General features: G+C 36.2%; 1 long non-coding RNA gene across 4 annotated transcripts in view; it reads left to right on the plus strand.

The window, feature by feature from the left end:
- LOC109501696 overlaps positions 1 to 24,578 on the plus strand; it is a 529,863-nt gene that overhangs the window by 487,749 nt on the left and 17,536 nt on the right. For 3 of the 4 annotated variants that reach the window (XR_006600911.1, XR_002744133.2, XR_006600913.1), the window contains one exon: positions 6,301 to 6,431. The exons of the other annotated variant lie outside the window; for it this stretch is intronic. This is a non-coding gene — a long non-coding RNA (uncharacterized LOC109501696). The remainder of the gene's footprint in view (positions 1 to 6,300; positions 6,432 to 24,578) is intronic. 4 annotated transcript variants of the gene reach the window in all.

The raw sequence follows: 24,578 nt of genomic DNA on the forward strand, positions 1-24,578 counted from the left end.
ATAATTTTTCCTTCTCTGGAAACACAGGCAGTATTTTACTCCAAATGTATGAAATACAGAAGAACCGAATGGGAAGTAAGTACTGTGACCTGCTTGTTAACTTTAAAGGCAATATGGTTTTATAAAGATCAAGTACTGCAGATAACCCACTATAAGGTATTAACATTTACCTTCAAATCAAAGGATTGCCCCTATAGAAACTATGTATTCAACTTTTTTTTTTTCTCTTTCTGATGCTAGCTTTTTGTCATCCCTGATTGGGAGTAATAGAAGCAGCAAACAAGCAGGCAAAGAATCTCATAAGCAGACTAGGATGTAAAGCAGTCTATTTCTGACTAAAGACAGAATTACTTCTCAGAGAGGGTTCTATATTATTTGACAGAGAGGGCGTAAGCAAGGGAGGGGCAGAGAGATGGAGACACAGATTCTGAAGCAGGCCCCAGGCTCTAAGCTGTCAGCACAGAGCCTGATGTGGGGCTCAAACTCACGGACCTGGAACTCACGGACCATGAGATCATGACCTGAGCCAAAGTTGGTCACTTAACCGACTGAGCCACCCAGGCGCCCCTAGCTTTGCTTTTCTTTCTCAAGATTGCCTTGGCTCTTTAGCAAATGTTGTGGTTCCATATAAATGTTAGGATTGTTCTAGCTCTGTGAAAAATGCTAGTGGTATTTTGATAGGGATTGCACTAAATGTCCAACTGATGAATGGATAAAGAAAATCATCAGCCATCAAAAAGAATGAAATCTTGGCATTTGCAACGATATGGATGGAGCCAGAGAATATAATGCTAAGTGAAATAAGTCAGTCAGGGGGCACCTGGGTGGCTCAGTCAGTTAAACTGACTTCAGCTCAGGTCATGATCTCACAGTTCCTAAGTTTGAACCCCGCATCGGGCTCTGTGCTGACAGCTCAGAGCCTGGAGCCTGCTTCACATTCTGTGTCTCCCTGTCTCTGCCCTGCCCCACTCGCACTCTCTCGCTCCCTTTCTCTCTTTCAAAAGTAAACAAACATTAAAAAAAAAATAAGTCACTCAGAGAAAGACAAATACCATATGATTTCACTTACAGGTAGAATTTAAAAAAGAAAACAAATGAACGTAGGGGAAAAGAGAGAGAGAGAGAGACAGAGAGAGAGAGAGAGAGAGAGAGAAACAACCCAGGAAACAGACTCTTAACTATAGAGAACAAACTGGGGGTTGTTGGGGGAGGAGGGAGTGGGAAGGGCTAAGTGAGTGATGGGTATTAAGGAGGGCACTTGTGGGGAGTACTGGGTGTTGATTGTATATGATGAATCACTAAATTCTACACCTGAAACTAATATTAAACTGAATACTAACTAACTGGAATTTAAGTAAAAACTTGAAAAAAGTAAAATAATAAAATAAATAAAACTTGAAAAAGTAACTCAATTAATTTTTTAAACCACAAAAAAAATATACATTGCCAAGCCCCATTTAAAAAATAATTAAAATTCATGTTATACTCCTACCCATCGTAGGTATCATTTTGTAGCTTAGAGGGGTGGGGAGTATGTCTTGTTTTTGGACATTTCTTATGTAATAATATTCTTGTTTAATTATATTTTTGTTTGTTTTTGTCTATTTTTAGCTTTCTGGTTTCCCTGAAAAACCGTGTCTGAAAACTGTTAAGTACAAAATACTTCTGTTTCAATTTTGTGACAAGAAAAACATGTAGTGAAGTGATGTAATTTTTAACATTAAAACGAAGAGGCATGCACATTCCTTAAAATTATTTTTTTAGGAAAAATAGAGGCTACAATTATTGCTAAGACTTAACAAGATATTTTCCCGATGACATAACCTAAAACTTAGTTCATTTTCTTCCTGAAGAGTAAGAAAAAGAAAACAGTAATACTTGACCACTTTGTTTATTTGGGTTCTAGGGATTTGTCAGATCTACAATTTGTAGATGACTCAATAATACTTTTAAATATAAAGGGGAATGAAAAAAGACTAGCAGTAGGATGGTCATGTAATTTATTTTCCAAGTAGGAAAACTTCTTGAGGGTAACAAGGAATACTACTAATAACTATGTAACAAAAGTAGGTATAAAGCTCCCGGTCAGGGACAAAAGGAACCATAAAGTCATTCTAACTACAAGAGATATTGCAGAAGTAATTCTCATGTTCTTTTACCTAGAATAGTTTCTTTACTAACAAAAAGCAGGGTTCTTTATTCTTTATTCTGGCATTATTGCCTGCTTTATGTGCTTGTCCTTTGGTAAGTATTATGCATGCATCACTTCATTTTTTTAATGTTTATTTTTTATTTTTGAGAGAGAGAGAGAGAGCAGGGGAGTGGCAGAGAGACAGGCAGACCGAGGATTTGAAGCAGGCTCTGCGCTGACAGCGGAGAGCCTGATGAGGGGCTCGAACTCATGAACCGTGTGATCATAACCTTAGCTGAAGTTGGGTGCCTAACCAACTGACCCACCCAGATGCCCCCATTTTTCTTTTATAAAACCTATGAGGTAGACATTATTATTTTGTTTAGCTCATGAAAAGAAACTGAGATGAAGCTCAAACTTTTCATTATGAGGATTTTGGGTCTTGCACTGCTTCAAGCTATATTGTGTGCCTCCCTAACTAAGCCACTAAAGCAGCAGAAGAAAGGAAAAACAGTTCTAAATCTTCCTTCCTTGGGGGCTTTATAGAGCACTTGCCTCACAACATCTGTGAGAACATTGTATCAAACTACAAGCCTGTTTTCAAGCAGGGATGAGAAAGGAAATAAGGTACTTTAGATGATGTGGGCAAAACTCACTCATCCATATAGAACACAGTTTTTGAGCAACTACCAGTTATGAGACCCTGAAATAAATAAGATGCAAGAAATCAAATTCTTAACTTCAAGGAGCCAACATGTAGCATCAAGATAAGATAGGTAAAAATACCACATGGCATTATTAGATTAGGAGCCCCTCTGCAGTGTGCTGCCATGGATGGAGAATGATGGAGAATGATGGAGAATGATGGAGAATGAAGGGCTTTCCAAGTGAATGAACGGAACTGAACAAAGAAAGAAATGCTCGCTTTGTCTTCAGGAAAAAAGCAAATTGCTTTTATTGGAGAGGAAATACAGAGTTACATCTGCATATGAATGCACATGTACTTGTATGTTTGCATATATACATGTACTCACACCTTCACAGATAGCTACATGCAAATACATGAATACATACATTCTTAACAGCTCTGGGAAATAGGGCAATGAGGGCTGCGTGACTTTCTTTAATTATAAAAATCTATTCTGAAACTCATTTTGAATCTGAGATACAGAAACTGGGGTGTTTTTTTTTTCTTTGTTTTTTTGTTTTTTTGTCCTCAGTATACTTAATCACCAAGCTTCCATCATATAGAAATCATATGTCTGTTATTTGTGTAAAAGGAAACATACAATTCCCTTGGCACTTTCCCTAGTATTGCTTAGGAAATTGTTATATTTGTCACTGCGTTTTCAGGGCATTTTTCAAAGAAGAATAAAGCTATAACTTATAAAGCTGAGGCTAACATGTTGGCCCTTTTGAAATAATAAAAGACTCATTCAGGAGCTTCATCTATGGAGAATATGTTTTTCACAAAATAATATATTTTATAGATAAAAATCAAAAAGGGAGGTGAGGCAAGGCGAATATGTGTGTTACTTTACTTAAAATGACACTTAGAAGCAGAATAAGAAAGAAGAAAGAGATCTCATTTCTTTTTTTTTTTTTTTTATAAATTTTTTTTTCAACGTTTATTTATTTATTTTTTGGGACAGAGAGAGACAGAGCATGAACAGGGGAGGGACAGAGAGAGAGGGAGACACAGAATCGGAAACAGGCTCCAGGCTCTGAGCCATCAGCCCAGAGCCCGACGCGGGGCTCGAACTCAGGGACCGCGAGATCTTGACCTGGCTGAAGTCGGACGCTTAACCGACTGCGCCACCCAGGCGCCCCGAAAGAGATCTCATTTCAAGTATATTCAGTATTGGAAAATAAAACCTTAAATTTGACGTTTCTTGTGAGAGTTTTAGGATCTTGCCTCACTGGGATGAAAAAGACCACACAAAAAAAACTGTCAAAAACATTAAAACTTCATTCATTAACCAGTTATTTTTATGAGTTATAGAGGAATATTTGCTTGAGTACATTTTCTAAAAGAGAGATCGCAACATGTGGCAGAAAATGTTAGTATCCAGGAAATTAATATCACATACAAATTGTGATAAATGTTTCAATAATACTTGGAAATCAAATGCATAAAATAATTTTCATCCTGATTTCTTCACACTTCATTTATTTCCCGTTTCTACATTGGTAGAATTGTTAATTTAGACTTTTAATGGAAAGGAATTATCCTAAGGCAAGATGATTTTCCGTGACATTATTTTCTGCCCCTCTCAATGACATCGTCCTCTGCTGTAGTCTGTTTTTGTGCTCAGAATATTTTAAGATTATAGAACCCAACTTTCAGTGTTTCCATAATAAGGTAAACATATTTAACATATTACATATCACTATTTTCACAATTATGTACTTATTCAATGAACATATTCATATTCAATTCAATGAACGTATTCAATGAACATATTCAATGATAATATATTCCAGTCTCAAAATTATGATTACAAAAATTAAGTAATATGTTGTAAAGTGTTCTATCACATATGTATGGAAATTATAAAGTGTTAATAGTTTCAATGATTCAGTCTAAATTTTAAAATACTGAAGATAAGTTTTAAAAGATTTTTTTCTAGTGGAATGCTATGCAATTTTTCCTTGTTTTCTTCTATTAATTTATAGCATGATTATTAGACATTTTTTACTATATTGGTGTATTCCTAGTGTACTTCCTAGGAATATTATTAAAATTATGTAGCACAAAATATAATTACTTATGTTGGTTATCCAAAGATTTTATATAGTTATTTACTACTAAAAATCACAAAAGTCAATTTTATTGGTACTAGAAGCCCACATTCTGTGGGCTTTTGAATGCCTAAGTAAATGAAAATATTACATAAATATTTATTTAACATTATATAAATATTTATTTAAAGCAACATAAATGTGGAACAAAATAGGAAGTTCTAGGCGGCAAATGCCTCTTCACTATGTTTATCTTTTTTACATTAATTGACATTCAAATTTGAGTGTACACATATAAACGCATATATGTATTTACACATGATTTTTCTGTATGATTTTAGAATAAATTGCCACATTTTAGATGTACATGCCACATTACTCTTAAATATTCAATGTGCATTTCATAAGCACAAGAACATTTTCACATACAATCCTAGTACAGTTGTCAAAATCATATTATTTAACCTAATTTAACCTAAATACAGTTAATAAACATAAGCATTTAATAGCTATAATTAATAAATATATTATTAATATATTTATATTAATTTATAAAATTTAATCTGATACAGTTAACTGATTAACAGATCATATATACTCTGCCTGTTTTCCCAGTATTGCCTTTTTATGTAAGATAGTTATTTGTGTTGATCTATGGTCCAATCAGGATCACACATTGCACTTAGTTTTCATGTCTCCAAATCCTTCTTAAATCAGAAAGAGTTTGTCAGTCATGGCCTTTCATGAATTTGGCATTTTAGAAGAGTGAAGGCCAGTTATTTTGTAGAAGGTTCCTCACTCTGGGTGTGTGTGTTATTGCGTTATGATTAAGAATACCACAAAAATGATGTTGCCTCCTTCTCATTCCCACCCAAGGCCCTAATCTCCATGGCAAATCTTTGTTAATCTGGTGACTCACATGATCTGAAATAAGAATAAGGGTAGTCACATGACCTCCGTCAGGTTTTGACCATACTCTGGTTTGTTCTTTCTCTATTTAAGTTTTCTAGCATAGTTAGAAGTGGCCGGATTATTGTAATATCTTTATATTTCTTAATTTTGCCATGATAATCTATTGTGGCAGACCCTCAGTCTATGAAAAATTTGTCTTCAATAGGTATTTCAGCACCATAGGCTAGTTAAGGTCACTGTGTCATGATAATGTCTTATAAAAAAACAATCTCCATTTTCTAATGTTAATGACGACATCAGTGACTTCAAACTCAGCCAGAAAGATACCCAATGCCACGCTCTCATTTCCCTGAGTGACTTTTGCCTGTGAAAACTTCTGGTAGTAGCAAATGTTGTAACAGGGTAAAAAGAGCAGAAAAAAAGAGCAAACTCTTAAAGTAGTTTTTAGGAATGTGCCCTAAGCTGAAAATCACAGAAACAAGACTCCAATTGCCACTGCCTTATCTGTGTTTCAGAGAATGTCGTCATTGCTGTGACTTCAATAGAGATCACAATATCAGAAGCCTATCATATTCAGGAAGCTGTATGCTCCAGAAATGTGTGGCATCTGCCAAAGGGACATCCCATGCCTTGACTCTTGGCATCCGTAAGTTAGTGCCTGACGCTTTGCTAATATAACACAGAAAAACATTCCTGCAATTGCACATGTCAGTAGAAACGGCAGAACCGCCAGAAGCTGGAGCCCTACCCTACTTCCAACTTCACTCTCCCACACAGATATATCTGGTTGGCCAAATCTAAATTTTATCTACAACTGAGCCACAAAGGAATCTAGAAAAATGTAAATTTTAGCTTTTCAGCCTCTATAGTACAAGGAGCCATGCAGCACCAGGAGTGCTGAACCACTGTCTCCACTACTGTTGGGGAGAATGTTGCAAAGTCCTCAGAGCGTCACCTCTTGGCATCTTCTACGTCAGCTTGCTTAATGCAGATTGTGGGCTTGGCTTTGCCTCTTTCTGCCAGTAACTTTTTGAGTCCTCTCTTTAGCTCCGGCTTTTTCTGGGCTCTTTTTTAGAAGCATGATGTCACTCCAGAGAATCCTTTTAGAAGTTTCTTTTTAACAGACAACCCTAAGCTGGTTACCTTCTCTGGGACCAGGTACGTGTACAGAAGACAGTTTGTATTTTAATTTAGGAGGTGATACAACCAACTTCCGGCACAGCCTTCACTGTCATTGCTCTGAAACTAGAGGGTATTATGCTAAGCGAAATTAGTCAGCCAGAGAAAGACAAATATCATATGACTTCACTCATATGAAGACTTTAAGATACAAAACAGATGAACATAAGGGAAGGGAAGCAAAAATAATACAAAAACAGGGAGGGAGACAAAACATAAGAGACTCTTAACAGAGGGTTACTGGAGGGATTGTGGGAGGGGGGTGGGCTAAATGGGTAAGGGGCATTAAGGAATCTACTCCTGAAATCGTTGTTGCACTATATGATGATTAATTTGGATGTAAATTTAAAAAATAAAATTAAAAAAAATAAATACAAAAATAAATAAATAAATACCTACATAGTTGTAATTCTGTGCATGTCAGATTTAGAGAACACGGCAGTAACTACTTGTTTTTGACTTCAGGATGGCATGCTGAATGAGTTTCATATTTCTTGTGTTTAATAGAATAGAATGTCTATTGTTTTCTTTTGATGACTATGGAAACTCCAAATTTGAGTAAGTCTTTTATACCACTCATTGGACTATACATAAATATGTTTAATTATAAAAGCTAGGCCATTTTAATTTTGGAATATTAATCACTGAGGGAAGATGTTCACTGCATCTCTTGTGTTAATTTTATACCTGGCATTTATTCTTGGTATTTTTAAATTTTTATAGCTTATTTCATCTTATCTTTTCAGAGGAGGATTCAAGATGAACTGTTTTATATCTGATCCTAGCACTGAAGAGTAGGAACCAGAGGAAAGAAAGGTCCTAAAAAAATCAAAATGAATGCTCAAATGCTTCACAAGTCACTAAACTAGCTTAATCATTTTCTGCTTTTAAAATATGGAAGTGGAAGATATATATGGACTTTTCCTCCCCTTTTGTAATTCATAGCACGATTAGACTGTAATCATTGCTATACAATCAGAAAAAAAAAGAACAAAGTGCTGCCAAGGAAAATAGAATGACACTCTAAGATTAATTATAGAGAAACATACATAATTATTTTAAAATTGGCTCAATTAAAAAGAGAAATATGCCAATAATGAACAATAGGTAGTATTTCATTCTGTATTTTTCCTCCCGTCGGTTTTCCTATTAAATGGAGACTAATGATATAAACAAGATATTCTAGACTTAGTATGTCTTCCATCCTCTGTTTAAAAACAAACAAACAAAAATATACCGGGGTGCCTGGGTGGCTGAGCCAGTTACGCATCTGACTTCAGCTCAGGTCCTGATCTTGTTTCATGAAGTTCCAATCCCACATCCAGCTCTGTGCTGACAGCTCAGAGCCTGGAGCCTCCTTCAGATTCTGTGTCTCCCTCTCTCTGTTCCTCCCCTGGTTGTGCTCTCTCTCTCTCAAAAATAAATAAGATGCTTATGCTCTCTCTTTCAAAAATAAGTAAGATTAAAAAATGTTAAAAATTAAAAAAATACAAATAGGGGCGCCTGGGTGGCGCAGTCGGTTAAGCATCCGACTTCAGCCAGGTCACGATCTCGCGGTCCGTGAGTTCGAGCCCCGCGTCAGGCTCTGGGCTGATGGCTCGGAGCCTGGAGCCTGTTTCCGATTCTGTGCCTCCCTCTCTCTCTGCCCCTCCCCTGTTCATGCTCTGTCTCTCTCTGTCCCAAAAATAAAAAAAAAATAAAAAAAATAAAAAAAAACGTTGAAAGAAAAAAAATACAAATATACAAACTAAAGTTAACATATTATCTGCAATATTCAAGGTTTAGCTTAGAGTATTCTTGTATTCACCTCCAAGATGTGTGAAAGTGGCATGTCATTCCCTAAAGTGAGTATTTTATGGGACATAGTCCCAGGATGTGCTCCAGAACCAAAAGTTTCAGGGGGAAATGATTCTATGCTTGAATGCTATTCTTTTCTGGAGTAGTCACGGATACATTAGTGCACTGAAGATACCTAGAAATCTTTTAATTTGATAAAGCAGCTTATTTAGTTTTGTTAATCTACTCTTTGTCAACCTAAACTCAGTTCAGGTTATTTCTCTTTATATTCTTTGTTAAAAACCACTCTCTTCATAGTTAATATTACTTGCCAATAAAGTGGACTGTGGGTCAGAATGCCTAGGCTCAAATCCTGGCTCTGTCAGATTCTAGATGTGCCAACACAAGTTCTAGAATATTGTTTTTAAGTAATGTTTTTAAGAACAGTTTTAGATTTACAGAAAGATTGTGAAGATGATATAGAGAGTTCCCATAAATTCTGCGGTTTCCCTGTTATTAGCATCTTATATTAATATGGTACATTTGTTATAATTAATGAATCAGTATTGATAGATTACTGCTAACTAAAGTCCATATTTTATTCAGATGTCCTTATTTCTGAACTATTTTTTTTCGGCTTGAGGAGACTTTTGTAAATCATTTTTATATGAATATTTTTAGGCTGTGGAACAAATCTTCTGAGTTTCTGTTATTTCTTATGGGGAAATATACAAGTGCTTTCGATTACAAGCATGTTTTTGGAACGAATTATGCTCACAAACCAAGGTTTTACTATATAATTATACAGTGTATAAATTTAGATACACATACAAATAAATATTCCTATATTTAGCTATCTGCATCTATGTTAAAGTAAATGTGAATTTGTTCTAATGCCTACAGCCCTAACCCATTATCATAAATAATAATTATTATTAATATAATTATAATTATTATTATTATTTTGGTCTGCCATGGTCTGTTTTATTGCTTTATTGCCTCTTACTCTAACCTGAAACTTTACACCACGCAGGAAAACAAAATCCCCCTCTGCCCAGACTTGCCTTGATGTGGCTTGTAGTCCTTTTAGTTCTAAAAGCTTTAGATTTTTAGAGGTTTGCCCCTTGGGACCCTGGGCAGCAAACAGAAGTGCAGGGCTGGCTCCTCTGTCCTCGAGTCCTCCCCTCAGGGTCTTCTTGGCCACAGGCGAGAAGCACCTCACCACAGAGGTCCTTCCTCAGGCAGCTGCCCTCGGGCTGTGGACACTTGCATGCACCTGCCGGAAGCCACAGCCTGGATCCTGCAGGCCAGCCCCTACTGCTCTGGGAAGGCACGGAGGCAGCTTCGCATGCACCCCACACTGCTCAGTGCCGCCACAGAGTGGTTCCTCCTTGCACCCGTGAGCTCAGCTATCTCAGGTCTGTCCTCTTCCGGTGCTCAGCAACTGGATCCATTACTGTAAGTTATTATAAATTATTCTAGCCTAATCTTGGTGATCTATGAATTTCCACTCTAATCGTGAGAAACCAGGTTTCTTATGACCGCCATTTAAAGGAATGCTCCATCAACACCATCTATTTACTTAATTGTTCAATTCCAGTTCACATGAGTAGCGGTTTCAGAATTGTTAACCTGTACTTTTATGGGAACAAATTTAATCAATTACAATGTAGTGCTCATGTTTGGTTTCTTTTGCCTGCAGTCTTATAGACTCCTCTCTTTTTAGTTACCTAGGTCAGCACCTGTTCCTCCCGAACCCTTCGGTGAGATTGTTTCCTCATTCAGAACACAGATTGTTTTGTCATCTTCTGAATTCTGTACTAGTATCCCCTGATTCCCTAAATATTTTTTTTTAATTTGCATACATTACATTTCACTCTGTGCTGTAAAGTAATAAGAATTTTGACAAACCCATAGTGTCATGTATCCACCATTACAGTTTCAACTTAGAATATGTTCAGTGTTCTAAAAAACCCTACTATACTTTACCCTCCTTCCTTCCCCCATAGCTTTGACCACCATTGATTGTTATTTACTGTTTTTATAGTTTAGTCTTTTCCAGAATGTTACATAGTTAGAATCGAGTAAGATGTAGCCATTTAAGACTGACTCATTTCATGTAATAATATGAACTTAAAATCTATTTAAAAAATGGCATGATATCATTTCTTTTTTATACTAAAAAATATTCCAATGCATGTTGGTATCAGAATTTATCATTAACCTACCAGAGGACATTGGTTACAGTTTTTGGTGAATATGAATAAAGTCTCTTTAAACATTGGTATGCAGGATTTTGTGGACACAGATTTTCAAATCAATTGGGGAAATAAGTAGAAACATGATTGATGCATCGTGAGACTATGTTTAGATTTGCCAGAAAATTCCAAACTGTCTCCCAAAGTACCTGTACTATTTTACATTCCCCCAAAGTAATCCCTGTCATTCTGTATCTTAGACACCAACTGGTATGTTCAGGTGTTTTTTTTTTTTAATTTCAGCTATTCTAATAAGTGTGTAGTGGTATTTTATCGCTTTATTTGCAATTCCCAAATGATAAATGATGTTAAGCATCTGTCATTATGCTTATTTACTAACTATATATCTTCTTCGGTGAAAAGTCTGCTCAGATCTTTGGCTTATTTCTTTGGAGGGGGGTGTTGTTTACTTATTATTGATAAATTTAAGTGTTCTTCTTATGTTTTAATCAAGTTCTTTATCAAATATGTGTTTTGCAAGTATTTTCATACAGTTCTGGGGCTTGTCTTATAATTCTCTTGAAAATGTTTTTCACAGAACAGATGCTTTTAATTTTAATAAGGCTCAACTTGCCAATTTTTCCTTTCATGGACTGTGCTTTTGAGTGTATCTAAAAACTCATCTTAAAAAATTCTCATCACAAAGGATAAAAAATTTTAGGTATATAGGGTGACAGACATTAACTAGGGTTAGTGTAGTGATCATTTTACAACATATACAAAAACCAAATTATTTTGTTGTACAGCTGAAATTAATAATGTTATATATGTCAATTACACCTTAATAAAAAAATTAAAAACTCCTCACCACCAATCTCAAGGTCACCTATATTTTCACACAAGTTTTCTTCTAGAATTTATGTATACATACACACACACACACACACACACACACACACACACACACACACATATTCTGTTTTCCATTTAGATCTGCAACCCATTTTGAATTAATTTTTGTGGAAGATATAAGAACTTTTTCTAGGTTTATTTTTTTGAATATGGATGTTCAATTATTCCAGCATCATTTATTAAAAAGACTTTCTTTCAAGACTATATTTTCTTTATTGAATTACCTTTGCTCCTTTGTGAGGGCAGCTGACTACATTTATTAAGGGATGATAAATCATACATATTGTAAATACAAATGTTAGATCTGTAGTCAAAGATTTTTAGATGCAAGGCCAGTCTACTTTTCCATTTTGTTCCACCAAAAGAGAATGGATTTTAGATCTGTTATAAAACTTCTCATATTTTATATACAATTTTAAACTTTCCCTTCTACTTCCTTCACGTTATCTCTATTTCAATCCCTTATTTATTTAAGTGAAAGAGTCAATTACTGAGTTTGGGATTTATCATCATTAATCATTATCTATGCCAAAAAAATGGGACTCCTCCATATTATGTTCATTATATCTTTTGCTCTACACACCAATTTGAGAGTAATCAGTGCACCAATTTTCTTCACTATATACTAACTCCTTAAGAATAAAGAATATTTTTTTTGCACTTGTATGCTTCACTTATGGGACTTATTGGATTTATGGGACAGTGGGGCAGGGGAAGTAAGCTTTGAGTCAGTTTTGGGCCCCAAAAAATTCAATCAATTACTTGGGGTTATTTATTTATTTATTTATTTATTTATTTATTTAATTTTGAGGGCGCAGGGCAGAGCTAGAGAGAGAGAGAGAGAGAGAGAGAGAGAGAGAGAGAGAGAGAGAGAGAATCCCAAGCAGGTTCTGCACTGTCAGCTCAGAGCCTGATGCAGGGCTCGAACTCACAAACTGGAGATCATGACCTGAGCTGAAATCAAGATTCGGACACTTCACTGACTGAGCCACCCAGGCACCTCAAGGTTTATTTATTATGTGTGAGACACATAGATGTTTAAAATAGTGACAGCATAAGAATTCACATAGTTGTCTCAAGAATGATGCATAGACCAACAGATACTAAGAATAATATGGTTTTATGAAAGAGGTACATCATGAAGATAGCTACATAGAATAGGGGACAGAGCAGTTTCTCAGAGTGATTCCCAGATGCTATTGGAAATGCCCTGATTTGGATAAGGGACACTTAAGTAGCTGTATTTGCCATTCGCAAGAATGTTTTTAGTTTTAATACCCGTCTCTGTTCTCTCAAGTTTTGGCTACATGACTGCCTACCTGTTAGTAGTAGATGCTTTGAATTCCATTTGCCTGAGTGATAGCTACAAGAACTGGTGAAACATGGGTCTATGTTCCAGCCCTCATACACCCGTTATAGACCCAGCCCAGGCACCTTCTGGTGTCTATTCTTACGGACTTATAAGTGTATGATGTACCTAATTAAGAGATGAATAAACTGAGTCATACAGGTTATGCTACTTCCCCAATAACAGTATAATTGAATTTTAAGCTTAGTTCAATATATCTGTGAAGCCTTGTGTTTTCTACCACATTCTGGAAAATGTTAAGTAGTAACATTTAGTTTTCAAGTTATCTTTCTTAAAAGACGGTTTTCTATTAATGAACTACAAGTTGAAAGACATTGGAGTAAATAATAAGTTTAAAGTTTTTTTTCTTTCCTTTTTTCCCTTAATGTGGACAAATAACAATACAAAGGATGACTGGTTAGATTCCACCGCATGTTGAGAAGCATATGGGTAACTATCTTATTGTGTACAAAGTTCTTAAGAAATCTTTCAGACTTGGTTTCTGCATTTTTGAAAACAAGAACACTTAGAACAATCAAATGAAGTGAGATGATTAATTGCTTTGAACTTCACTTGCAATCTTAGAAAAAAATATATATTTTTTATGTTTAGAAAAGGAGTGCATCTTTTTAAGCAAGATGAATGTAGAGGAAGATTGAAGTATTCGTGAACTTTAGACTTTGAAAAGATACATGTTAAACGGAAGGCCATAGCCTATTTAATATAAAGATAGATTTTATAAAGATTGTAGACTCTTATCAAATATTCCTTTAGCATTTCAGAGAGATTTTGAAAAATGTTGGCCTTTTGGGACTACTAAGAGTATGGCATTTCATATTCTGCAAAGCAATATTGGCCTTAAATTGAACCATTTATTTTGTCCTTGTTAAATGTCACAGTTGTCCTTTCCCTTGAGTTATTAGTTTTATCACCTACAATTTCTTTTCAGGAAAAAGTGGTAGATATCATAATGGACCAAAATAGAGAACTGATTTAGTCTGAGGTCTGGACAACTAGTAATTGGAGACCAATAAAATAACTTGGTCCCCAAAAGAGCTATTTAAATCTAGGATTCTGGAGTTGTAAAGAACTGATCCTATTGAGTCAGAATATATATTGAAAAAGGAAAGACTTTTCGCTTCATCACAGAGGCCAAAAGCCCACCAAAGAAATTTTCTCAGGCCATAGCTGTTGAAATTCTTTCTTCCTTGGAAGACTTATAAAACGAGATTATTATCCAGGAGTGAACAGCTAATTATTCCCTAAAAGCAACATATCTCTCCATACTAATAGTCATAAACTTCAACAATACAGAAGGTACTTGATGTTTTTGTAGTCCAAATCCATCAGTCATAGTTGATACATACTACATTTTTACATCCTCTTTCCTTTGGCCCAAGCTTAGTTTCCTTTGAATGCAAGTCTTTTGAAATTTTGTGTGTGTAAATAAATGTATTTGATGCTTTCTCATAGTGATTTTTGAGAAAAGAGTGGATAAAAATATCCGGTCTCAGGGGAATGAGTAGGATGGGAAGGCATAGGACTCGGCTATTGGCAACCGTGGAGCACAGAGAGGAATCTAGAGAATTAAAATCCAGAAAGGCCACACTTTTTGATAGAAAATCCGAAGGGGGAAAAATGAGTATAAAGAACAAGGAAAACTCAATATGGACTGAGACAGTGTACAACATGAAACCTAGAATAAATGATCAATTTGCCAGAAACATAGTGAAAGAGCTCTATTATTCATGAAAGATAATGTGCTAGACAACATGTGTTTGATTCAGAGGATACCAGAAGCAATGTTTGACCTTGAGGGGAAGTACTGGCAGAGACTACATGAAGAGATCAGAACTTTCAGCAGACCATGCCAGAATACATATCTTAGTGAAATCCTAGCAAGGAACTGGAAAGGGATTATATGCCAGTAATTTAGTCAACAGATTGGCTGCACCCAAGGGAGAGGTAGGAGAGCTGCAACCCAGTGCTTCAAAGAGCTGAGGAAAGTAAATTTAACTCATCTCTCTTTAAATCCCACAAGATACCCAGGAGCAGAATGAGAAGTCTGTTCCAATTCCCATCTTACACAAATGGGAAAGTAACTCTTAAGGTACCATTAGGCAGTGCTCAGTGTTTTAGGTAGTAACAATGTGAGCTGACATAAATTATCAAATTCGCATGCCTGGCAAGTAAAGAAAAGTCAAAGACAGAAAATCTCTGAATCCTAGTGTCTCGCCTTCATTTCTGTGAAACTAGTAACCTTGTCAGGGTTTATCTAACCCTCAGTATAGTAAATATAATGCAGAGAAATAGGCAGGTAATCCAGGCCAGGGAATATGGTAAAATGAATGCCTTAAATTTAAATGACAAATAATCTAAGGATAATCATCAGATTAGTGATATAAAATAAAACAGAATTGGCAGCTGTAGAAAATAAACCCATTCAATAGAAATTTTTGAAAATATTCTGTAATAAAAATAATTTTTTACCGAGATTATTTTATTCTATTTTTAAAACATTTTTTAAAGTGTATTTTGAGGGAGAGAAAGTGTTTGAGCAAGTGGAGAAAGGGCAGAAAGAGAGTGAAAGAGAGAATCCCAAGTAGGCTCCATGCCATCAGCACTGAACCTGATGTAGGGCTCACTCCTATGAACTCTGAGATCATGACCTGAGACAAGACAAGAGTTGGACATTCAACTGACTGAGCCGCCCAGGTGCCCGAGATTATTTAAAATATATAGAGGATATAGTTCTATTTTTACTTTATTTTTTTTTTATTTTTTTAAGTTTATTTTTGACAGAGAAAGAGAGAGAGAGAGAGACAGAGCATGAGTGGGGGAGGGGCAGAGAGAGGGAGACAAAGAATCTGAAGCAGGCTTCAGGCCCTGAGATGTCAGCACAGAACCCAATGTGGGGCTCAAACTCATGGACCACGAGATCATGACTGAGCCTAAGTCGGACGCTCAACCGACTGAGCCACCCAGGCACCCTGGGTAGTTCTATTTTTAATTTTTTGAGGAACCTCCATAGTGTTTTCCAGAGTGGCTGCACCAGTTTGCATTACCACCAGCAATGCAAAAGAGATCCTCTTTCTCCACATCCTTGGCAACATTGTTGTTGCACAAGTTGTTAATGATAGCCATTTTGACAGGTGTAAGGTGGTATCTTACTGTGGTTTTGATTTGTATTTCCTGATGATGAGTGATATTGAGCATGTTTTCATGTGTCAGTTAGCCACCTGGATGTCTTCTTAGGAGAAGTGTCTATTCATGTCTTTTGCCCATATCTTCACTGGATTATTTGTTTTGGGGCATTGAGTTTGAGAAGTTCTGTATAGATTTTGGATACTAACCCTTTATCTGACATGTCGTTTGCAAATATCTTCTCCCATTCTGTCGATTGCCTTTTAGTTTTGCTGATTGTTTCCTTCATTGTTCAGAAGATTTTTATTTTGATGAGGTCCCAGCAGTTCATTTTGGCTTTTGTTTCTGTTGCCTCTGGAGCCGTGTTGAGTAAGAAGTTGCTGTGGCCAAGATCTAAGAGGTTTTTGCCTGCTTTCTCCTCGAGGATTTTGATGGCTTCCTGTCTCACATTTATGTCTTTCATCCATTTTGAGTTCATTTTTGTGTATGGTGTAAGAAAGTGGTCCAGGTTCATTCTTCTGCATGTCGCTGAACAGTTTTCCCAGCACCACTTGCTAAAGAGACTGTCTTTATTCCATTGGATATGCTTTCCTGCTTTGTCAAAGATTAGTTGGGCATATGTTTGTGGGTCCATTTCTGGGTTCTCTATTTTGTTCCACTGATCTGAGTGCCTGTTCTTGTGCCTGTACCATACTGTCTTGATGATTACAGCTTTGTAGTATCGCTTGAAGTCTGGGATTGTAATACCTCCTGCTTTGGTTTTCTTTTTCAAGATTGCTTTGGCTATTCAGGATTTTTTCTGGTTCCATACAAATTTTAGGATGATTTGTTCTAGCTGTGTGAAGAATGATTGTTATTTTGATAGGGATTGCATTGAAAATGTAGATTGCTTTGAGTAGTATCTACATTTTAACAATATTTGTTCTTCCTATCCAGGAGCATGAGATCTTTTTCCATTTGTTTGTGTCTTTTTCCATTTCTTTCAAAGCTTTCTATAGTTTTCAGTGTATAGATTTTTAGCTCCTTGGTTTATTTATTCCTAGGTATTTTATGGGTTTTGGTACAATTGTAAATGGGATTGATTCCTTGATTTCTCTTTCTGTTGCTTCATTGTTGGTGTATAGAAATGCAGCTGATTTCTGTGCATTGATTTTATATCCTGCCACTTTGCTGAATTCATGAATCAGTTCTAGCAGTTTTTTGGTGGAATCTTTTGGGTTCTCCATATCATGTCATCTATGAAGAGTGAAAGTTTGACCTACTCCTGCCCGATTTGGATGCCTTTTATTTCTTTGTGTTGTCTGATTGCAAAGGCTAAGCCTTCCAATACTATGTTGAATTACAGTGGCGAGTGTGGACATCCCTGTCTTGTTCCTGACCTTAGGGGGAAAGCTCTCAGTTTTTCCCCATTGAGGGTGATATTAGTGTTGCATCTTCTGTATATGGCTTTTGCGATCTTAAGGTATGATCCTTCTATCCCTACTTTCTTGAGGGTTTTGATCAAGAAAGAGTGCTGTATTTTGTCAAATGCTTTCTCTGCATCTATTGAGAGGATCGTGTCCTGTCTTTTATTGATATGATGAATCACACTGATTGTTTTGCAGATAGTAAACCAGACCTGCAACCCAGGTATAAATGCCACTTGGTCATGGTGAATAATTTTTTTAATGTATTGTTGGATCCAGTTGGCTAATATCTTGTTGAGGATTTTTGCATCCGTGGTCATCAGGGAAATTGGTCTATAGTTCTCCTTTTTAGTGGGGTCTCTGTCTGGTTTTGGATCAAGGTAATGCTGGCTTCATAGAAAGAGTTTGGAAGTTTTCCTTCCATTTCTATTTTTTGGAACAGCTTCAAGAGAATAGGTGTTAACTCTTCCTTAAATGTTTGGTAGAATTCCCCTGGAAAGCCATTTGGCCCTGGACTCTTGGTTTTTGGGAGATTTTTTTTATTACAAATTTGATTTCTTTACTGGTTATGGGTCTGATCAAATTTTTTATTTCTTCCTGTTTCAGTTTTGGTAGTGTATATGTCTCTAGGAATTTGTCCATTTCTTCCAGATTGCCCATTTTATTGGCATATAATTGCTCATAATATCTTCTTATTGTTGTTTTTATTTCTGCTGTGTTGGTTGTGATCTCTCCTCTTTCATTCTTGATTTTATTTATTTGGGTCTTTTCCTTTTTCCTTTTGATCAAACTGGCTAGTGGTTTATCAATTTTGTTAAAAATTCTTTCAAAGAACCAGCTTCTGGTTTCATTGATCTATTCTACTGTTTTTGTTTTTGTTTTTGTTTTTTTTTAGTTTCAATAGCATTGACTTCTGCTCTAATCTTTATTATTTCCTGTCTTCTGCTGGTTTGGGGTTTTATTTGCTGTTCTTTTTCCAGCTCTCTAAGGTGTAAGGTTAGGTTGTTATCTGAGATCTTTCTTCTTTCTTTAGGAAGGCCTGGATTGCTATATACTTTCCTCTTATGATCACCTCTCTGCATCCCAGAGGTTTTGCATTGTGGTGTTATCATTTTCATTGGCTTCCATGAAGTTTTTAATTTCCTCTTTAACTTCTTGGTTAGCCCATTCATCCTTTAGTAGGATGTTCTTTAGTCTCCAAATATTTGTTACCTTTCCAAATTTTTTCTTGTGGTTGATTTTGAGTTTTATACCATTGTGGTCTGAAAATATGCACAGTATTATCTCAATCTTTTTGTACTTGCTGAGGGCTGATTTGTGTCCCAGTATGTGGTCTATTCTGGAGAATGTTCCATGTGCACTGGAGAAGAATATATATTCCTCTGCTTTAGGATGAAATGTTCTGAATATATCTGTTAAATCCATCTGGTCCAGTGTGTCATTCAAAACCATTGTTTCCTTTTTGTTTTTTTGATTAGATGATCTGTCCATGGCTGTAAGTGGGGTGTTACATCCTGCTATTATGCTATTACTATCAATGAGTTTCTTTATGTTTGTGATTAATTGATTTATATATTTCGGTGCTTCACATTTGGTGCATAAATGTTTACAATTCTTAGGTCTTCTTGGTGAATAGACCCCTTGATTATGATATAATGCCCTTCTGCATCTCTTGATACAGTCTTTATTTTAAAGTCTAGATTGTCTGATATAAGTATGGCTACTTTGGCTTTCTTTTATTGACCATTTTCATGATAGATGGTTCTCCATCCCCTTACCTTCAATCTGAAGGTGTCTTTAGGTCTAAAGTGGGTGTCTTGTAAGCAGAATATAGATGGATCTTGGTTTTTTTATCCATTCTGTTACCCTATGTCTTTTGATTGGAGCATTGAGTCCATTGACATTTAGAGTGAGTACTGGAAGATATGAATTTGTTGCCATTATATTACTTGTAGAGTTGGAGTTTCTGGTGGTGTTCTCTGGTCCTTTCTAGTCTTTGTTGCTTTTGGTCTTTACTTGTTTGCTTGTTTGTTTGTTTGTTAGTTTTATCTTTTCTCCCCTCAGAGAGTCTCCCTTAAAATTTCTTGCAGGACTGGTTTAGTGGTCACAAACTCCTTTAATTTTTGTTTGTCTGGGAAACTTTTTATCTCTCCTATTTTGAATGACCACCTTGCTAGATAAAGAATTCTTGGCTGCATATTTTTCTGATTCAGCACATTGAATATATCCTGCCACTCATTTCTGGCCTGCCAAGTTTCTGTGGATAGGTCTGCTGCAAACCTTAGCTGTCTTCCCTCGTAGGTTAAGGACTTTTTTTCCCTTGTTGCTTTCATGATTCTCTCCTTGCCTGAGTATTTTGTAAATTTGACTATGATATGCATTGTCAATGGCTGGTATTTTGAATCTAATGGGAGTCCTCTGTACTTCCTGAATTTTGTTGTCTGTGTCTTTTCCCAGGTTAGGAAAGTTTTCCGCTATGATTTGCTCACATAACTCTTCTACCCCTATTTCTCTCTCTTCTTCTTTTGGGACCCCTATGATTCTGATGTTGTTCTTTTTTAATGAGTCACTGATTTCTCTAATTCTTAAATCGTGCTTTTTTGCCTTAATCTCCCCCTTTTTTTCTGCTTCATTTTTCTCCATAAGTTTGTCTTCTATAATGCTGATTCTGTGTTCTGCCTCATCCATCCTTGCCGCTGTGGCTTCCATTTGAGATTGCAGCTCAGTTATAGAATTTTTCATTTCATCCTGACTAGCTTTTACTTCTTTTATCTCTGCAGAAAGGAATTCTAATCTATTTTCGACTCCAGCTAGTATTCTTATTACCATGATTCTAAATTCTGGTTCAGGCATCTTGCTTGTATCTGTGCTGGTTAAGTCCCTGGCTGTCATTTCTTCCTGCTCTTTCTTTTGAGGTGAATTCCTTCATTTCATCATTTTGAAAGAAGAAAAGGAATTAATGAGGTAAAAAATTAGAATTAAAAAACTATTAAAATTAAAAACTATTAAAATTAAAAAATTAAACACACAAACACACACGCACACAAAATCAAATAAATGATGTGAGATCCTAGGTGTGTTTTGGTCCGGGGTATTGAAAGGGGCTTGATAGATTAGAGAAAAAAGGGGAAAGAAAAAAAAGGAAATTGAAAAAATGAATACACTGAAGTAGACTAAAGTGAAATTATGGAAGAAAATAGATTTTTAAAAAAATTACACAAAAATAAAAAATATAGTAGAAAAAATGAAAAAATATTTTTAATAAAAATTAAAGGTAAAAATGAATTTTTTCTCTTTATGTATTCAAGAAAAAGAAAAGAAACAACAAAGAGAACAAAGAAAAAAAAGAAAGAAAATTGGATAGATGGAACAGTGAACAGACTGAAATACTATTAAAACTACTTCGTTTTCGCCTAGAATTCAAACTATGAAGTGTCGTATAGTCCATAAACTAAGCAGGCAGAGAGACCTGTGTTCCTAAAGAGTGAGGTTGGCTCAGTTGGACAGGGTATAGTGTAACGGCTCCATTATCCACTAGATGGTGCTGCTTAGCTTACTGGGGTGGATTGTTGTGGGGCTTGTAGGTGCATATGCACATGAGTGGGAATGGTGAAAATGGTGTCACCCAGCTACCCAGTCTCTAGTATTGGAACTCTGTTCTCCCTGATCAGCAATCATACACCTGTCTTTTGTCTTTGACTTCCGTCCACTCCCCGCTTTTACACAGTCTGTGACCTAGCCCCAGGCAGCACCTTCCTCCTGAGTTTTGTCTCAGATGTGGCTGTTTTCCGGACCCTTTACTTCTGAGGGACTGTGGCTTTGACCTGTTCTGCCCCTCTGCAGGAGGGTCTCACCAAGCAATGGCCTGGAGCTGGCTGCACCCAGGAACATTTCCAGGACCGTGCTGCTGCCAATGCCCAGAGACTGTGGCTGGGTGCCTGCCCACCCCAGAAAAAGTTTGTGAGATAGTGTATCAGCAGCATTTCAGGGATTATGGAAAATCGAAACACACATCTGGCACCAGGCTTCATCCTTAATGACCTTGTTCCAGCACCAGCGAATATGGCCATTCTCTGGGTTCTGCTGGGTCCAGGTGGCCTCACAGCCTCTACCAAATGTCCTCCCAGCAGTGGAATCACTTCTCCCTGTGTGGGCTGAAGAATCCTGGACTCCAGTCTGCTCCTAGGGATTCGCCCTTCCCACCAGAGCACTGCCAGGTATCGAGCTGTGGAGTTTCAGACTCTGCACTCCCCTTGTTTATAGTCTAAATGGAATTTAACCCTCTCCTTTCTCCTTTCTCCCTTTTTAGTTTAGTCCCTGCGGCTGTTTCCACTTTTCCACTTTCTCTCAAGCTGCTTTTGGGGTGGTGCTTTCCCCATATCCTCCCCCCACCGTCTCTCCTCTCTCCGCACAAAAAGTGGTTCCCTGCCCTCGGCTGCTTTTCTCTCCCCCAGTTCACCTCTCCGTGCTGTGTGCCTGCTGAATTCTGTGGTTCAGGTTGTGCAGATTGTTGTTTTAATCTTCAGATCAGTTTTCTAGGTGTGCAGGATGGTTTAGTGTTGGTTTGGCTGTATTTCATGGATGTGAGACACACAAAAAACTTCCGTGCTGTTCTACCATCTTGGCTTCTCCCCCACAACTATGTAGGTAACTTTTTATATGAAAGTCAAAAAGAATTCATGTTGCTAAATAGTAAATATGTGTATTTTCAAACATATTTTATATGATTCGGCTACATTCTAAATTCCCCTTACCTGTTTATCCAAACTGTTATTAGTTTCTTAAACTTTTAAAGCTATTCTAGTTAGCTCATCTTATTAAAGCATTGAAAGTATTACAGTGATTGAGGGTATTGTAATAAATAATGAAGGTTTTAAAATTTTATAAATAAGTACAATGTAGTAAGGCTTGATGCACGGAAAAAATGCATATTATTGATCACCATTTTAATTGGCACAGAAGATACAAATATGCACTCTCAGGAAGAGGTAAACCTTAAATCATACTTATGAAAAGAAATTAGAGAAAAATTTCTAAAGGGACAATTTAAATGTAACTCATTACTTTATTAACTTTTACTTTGGTATTTATTTCCTATTTATCTTTCAGTAGAATTCTAACAGGATTATTTGGTGAGGATGCTATTAAATACTAAAGCTAGGATAATAAGGATGGTAATAATAATGACTGTCCCTCTGTGAGTTCCACTTTTCCCCTAAGGATCCTCGTTGGCTTATGTCAGTTCCTCTAATAATCACCAGTCATATGAGCTAGACATCATTATCTGTATACGTTGAAACACATAGTTGCATCGGTTGTATGCAATCTAAAACTTTTAATGTGGTTTAAAATTATTTTTGCATTCCATAAAATTGATATGTTTATGATGTTTTACATTTTCTGGTAGCACAGATGGGTATTTAGTCACATAAAACACAGTCAACTACTTTTAATATTTAAAATATAAAAGTGTGTATAACATTTTGAAAAAGATAAAAGATTGAGATACTCTAAATGGAACCCAAAAAAGCTTACCAACTATTATTTAATATAATTTTAATATGGAGTATTAACAGCGTGTCTATAGAGTATCAATTTTAAAGCTTTCTTTAACATTTTTAAATCAGTGTACAGAGAAAAGATACACATTTCAAAGTGAATTATTGTAACCAATATTTATCCTGAATTGTTGAAATGTTGTAAGAATGATGAAAAACTCTATAGCTGTGGGTCCATTATTAAGTATATAATGATTTATTTAACACATATTATTTGCCAAAGATATGCTGATCAATTCATTTTGTTATTTTATCCTCACAATAAGATTATGATATTTTACTATGTCAACAAACATGAAAACTGAGGTTCAAAGAGTTGTAATTGGAGGAATAAGAAGAAAAATATTAAAGTAAAGAAAAATATAAATGGGAAACTAAAACTGTCTATTACTTATTAACATAATAGAAATAAATATTTAAAACTCAAAAATAAACTCTAAGATGAACAGACCTAAGTATTATCGATAATAAATGAGGGACATGAGCATCTCTTCATCCAGAGGCTAGCGGGGCTCTTTGCATGATGGTCATTGCAAGATTCCCAAGAACCACATGAGAAAGAAAATTACAATGAGCAAGCACTTTTAAAGTCATTCCTTGAATCATGTTGGTTTTGCCCAGTTTGCCAAATTGGGTCACAATCATGTTGCTTATATCCCTTGGCCAAGAACATACTCACTATGGGAAGAGACCACCAGGGGTAGTGGCTAAGGGGGGGTAAAATATTGCAACCATTTTGCAAACAATCTAAAGTGCACATTGGTTCTTCTTATCTCAAGCCTGTATTCTGTTCACCACAGGGTCTATATCTACAAAACACAAGAAAAATAACTGTCCCAAGACCATTGGTTCCAGACCCTCTCAGTTCTCAAATGAGGAAATCAAATGATCCATCCTTTATCTTACTTGCATCTCTATACTGCTTGGTAAATACTCTCTTTCCCCCCTATATTATTTTCCCCCTATATTATTTTCTAATATACTTCTTTCCCCCTATATTATTTTCTAATATACCTCTACAACTCCTGCTGGAGTTGGTATCATTTATATTCCTACTTCTGCTTCCCTTACTCTATTGACACTCAAACAAGTTACTTTTAACATGGAGCATATGTGTCAAGAGTACCTGGGTGGCACCTGGGTGGCTCAGTCAGTTAAGCGACCAACTCTTGATTTTGGCTCAGGTTATGATCTCATGGCTTGTGACTTCGAACCCTGCATCGGCTCTGTGCGGACAGCTTGGGATCCTCTTTCTCTCTCTCTCTGTCTCCC

The sequence above is a fragment of the Felis catus genome, chromosome B4, assembly GCF_018350175.1.
Source record: "Felis catus isolate Fca126 chromosome B4, F.catus_Fca126_mat1.0, whole genome shotgun sequence".
NCBI classification, from domain to species: domain Eukaryota; kingdom Metazoa; phylum Chordata; class Mammalia; order Carnivora; family Felidae; genus Felis; species Felis catus.